The sequence below is a fragment of the Papaver somniferum genome, chromosome 4 (assembly GCF_003573695.1).
Source record: "Papaver somniferum cultivar HN1 chromosome 4, ASM357369v1, whole genome shotgun sequence".
Taxonomy (NCBI): Eukaryota; Viridiplantae; Streptophyta; class Magnoliopsida; order Ranunculales; family Papaveraceae; genus Papaver; species Papaver somniferum.
This window is the reverse complement of record NC_039361.1, coordinates 83,827,907-83,831,560: the sequence shown is the minus strand read 5'-3', so window position 1 is coordinate 83,831,560 and position 3,654 is coordinate 83,827,907.

The following is a 3,654-nucleotide window of genomic DNA, read 5'->3' as shown; positions in this document are numbered from 1 at the left end:
ACTTGAAAGGCAGTGGGGAATATTTAAGTTTGATTTAGTTTTTATTTTTTTTAAAAGGCAGTTTCGTATTTCCGCCTCAAAAAACACTCCTTAGCAGACACCATTTTATGGGAATAGTAATTTATGTTTCCCAATTAGTTTATGTATCCTCCAATTGCGCGTTCATTCTTAATGGGTATCCAAGTTACATCATTCCAAGGCATGTTCCACGGGCCTTCGAGTAGACATCTTAGGATCCTGGATATTATTTAACCTAACTAATCTTCTTCTTATCATCTAATTTGGGAAAGTCCAATGGACATGCTCAAATGAGCATATTTGAGCCAATCTAGATAGGAAAACTCAGTTTTTGTCGGTGGGGAAAATGCTTAACCTACCAAAATAAGCCGACCTATCAGTTAGAGACGATCGTCTCAATCTGATACGAGGCCAAAATCAACTTGAGCCGAGGATCGTATCGAATTGAGACGACCGTCTCTAACTGATACGATAACGATGGGATTTTAACGGCTATAATTTTCCCTTTGTAAATAACACACCATTCAAGCACTAAAACTTGCGCAATAATTCAATTTCTCCATTAAAAATCCTTTTACTTTTCATTCTAATATTTTAGATTTTATTAATTGAAATGTCTCACCAAGCTATTGCACTGTTTTTGTGAAGAGAAACTTGAAGTTGTTATTGATAAAATATGTGCTAATTTTTTAAAAAAACTGACAATAATAGAAGAGGAATATTGGTGCAATTAAAAGATAATCCACGAAAATGTTCTGCTAAAAAGCAAAGAAGAGCTCAAGTTTTGAAAGTTAACAACCGAAGGTACAAAAAGAAAGGAAAAACATTTCACGAGCGCGTTGAATGGATGATAGACACATTTTTGTATATGTTTTGTCTCAATTCTATATATTGTTAGAGCTCAAGTTTGTACTTATTGCGTTATTTTATGTCTTTGTAGGTGTTTTTGAGAAATAAAACTCTCAGAAAAATTGGATCAAAAGTGTTAAAAGGCACTTTGAAAATTGATAAAGGCACGCACCCACAAGCTAGATAAGGGCATTTTAGTAGTTAAAGGCACCCGCGCTTTGGATAGGGGAAACCTTTCTTCTTCACCAGTTGAAAACATTTTTTTGGCGGGAAAATATTCAGCTCACCTGCGTAATTTCTGAGAATATTTTTGGTCGAGATTTTCTAGGATTTTTCTTCAGTTTGGATTTGTATCACCCTGTTTCGAGTAAACAGTGGTGGTAATTGCTTTGGAATTAAAAAAAAAGGATATTCCACCGTCTGAAAGAAAATAGAGAAAGAAAACAGAGAAAGAAAACATTCCCATGATTTACTGTGTTATAATTGGAAGATTGCGTGAGGCTACAGAGAGTTTGACTCTATGTAAAACGTGTATTTAACGTGTTCGAAAAGTTTGAACTACTAGTTGATGCGTAAGAAGATACATACAAAAGAATTATTCCTATGGCTGGCAGGGACGGAAAATTAATATTTTTGCAAGATATTCTAGGTCTGTGGTGTATAAACAGAGTTCATATGAGTCACAGAGGGTACACACAGAGAGATTAGGGAGAGTTTAGAGAGACAGAGAAGAAATCATAGTTGCAGAGAAAAATGTTTGTTATTGCAGAAGAAGACGATGAACACGAAGAACAGACATGTCAAGACAGTCGTTTTTCGTAACAATACATTTGCAACATTAGTTTTGTAACAGTGAGTCTGCAACGCCTGTAAACGTTGCGAATTTTCTGTTTTCATTATTTTCTCTTATTTTCATCTCATCTTTTGTAAAACCATGAATCAATATTTTGAGAGAGTGTTTATTATGAGGAGCTAATTTTCATATAACCAACACAATGGAGGAAGCTATTTACACATGATTGATCGGTGATATTTCTTAATTATTCCATTTACTCTAGTTTTATTATCAATTCAGTTAATCACTATTTTTAAAGAGTTCTAATTCGATCACACGATTTTTATTAATTATTTGTCATGTAATTTGATATGTTATGCTTTGTCAAATCACTTGATAATCTATACTTATTGTTTACATTTAAGATTTGAAAATCTGTCTAATTATTAATGAGTTGAGATAGAGGACTTAAAGATATCTAAAGTTATAGAAATCCTGATCATGTTAAATCAATTCAATCATGAGTAGTAGTGGAATCCAGAGTATTGGTTGCTTTTAATCTTATTGTTATATCTTTCAATTGAGTTCCTATTTTAGTGTTACAAATTCAGTTTAAAATTAAATCTTCACAAGTGTGAGCGAACAAATCTATTTACCACTTGCTCTATAAGCAATAGAGGTTTGTCCATTATGTTTCATGGATAACCACAATATGATGAAATTTCCTTGGATGTATTCAAAGTGTCCACGAGAAGGTTGTTCTCGCATCAGAATGGTCACTGAATCACAATCGGAAAAGCTATGGTATTTGCAATGTCAAAATTCTAACTGTCATGAAGCACGACATATGCTAGATGATGATATGAAGGTTAAAGTATAAGAATAAAAGTTAGCAGCATTGTGCAAAAACTTGAAACTTAAAGCCAAATAGAAGAAGTGATTATACTAGGAACATTGTGGAGATAAAAATCACGAATACAAACATTTTCCACGGAGAATTAGTGGATGCTCAAATCCAGTTGAACGACTTTTGTGCATTTTTACACTTCTACAAAAGAAGACACATATGAAAAGCAATTTTGGAAATGTCCTAGGTGTTTTTCGGTGGAGTGGACTGATTAAGTATATGAACTGATTGATTTACTGTCGTTTTAGTTTTATGTTCTAATTTGGTGTCCGAGGTGTTTTATGTTTTAGTTTGGTGTTATTTTGTGTCATGTTTATTTAATCAATAAAAATTTCATTGAATTTGCACCATAAATACCGCAAAAAATTTGAACTTTCTTATTTTAAAATAAACTACATTTGAACAAAACAAACTATATTGGATTATAACTCTCTAATTTTTACATTGTATTAGAGCAAACTACATCGGTTTACCGTAAACTACATTGGATTAAAACTAATCTATCATTCAATTAAAGCTAAATCATAAAACTCGTCCATTAACGTCCACATTTAATGGCCTGGCGGTGGAGCATCCAGGCAGCAAAAAGGGTTGTACCTGTGGAGCTCTCTAAGAATGTTGAACAAGCTTCGTGAGCGAACGGTTTTCCGTTAAATGACTGCCATGCTTCTAGAGTTCTTTGTATCAGTTCAGTTTCACCATTCCTTCCATGGAGCTTAAGCTGCACTACCATTCTTAGGAATTAATTGACATCGTGACCTGTTACTTAAAAGCGAGCCGACAAGGAATGGGCATTTATATTTTAATGACCATAAACACTATCTTTTGTTCTAAAAACATAAGCTCTACATAGAAATAAATTGTTTTCTTGAGTATGCTTAGGAACACGAACTCTGTGAGGCATTGATATTGATTAAAGTGAGAATAGATACAAACAAAAGAGAAATTATAGGAAATTTTGGGTGAAGAAGGTGTGAGTTGAACTTTGTTGAATTAATAGGAAATGAGATGATAGTCGTTGAATTAACCTCGCCGTTATCGGCTTAGTTGAGACCGAGCGGCTCAGTATGAAACGAGCAACGTCTCAACATAGGCCGAGGCTCGA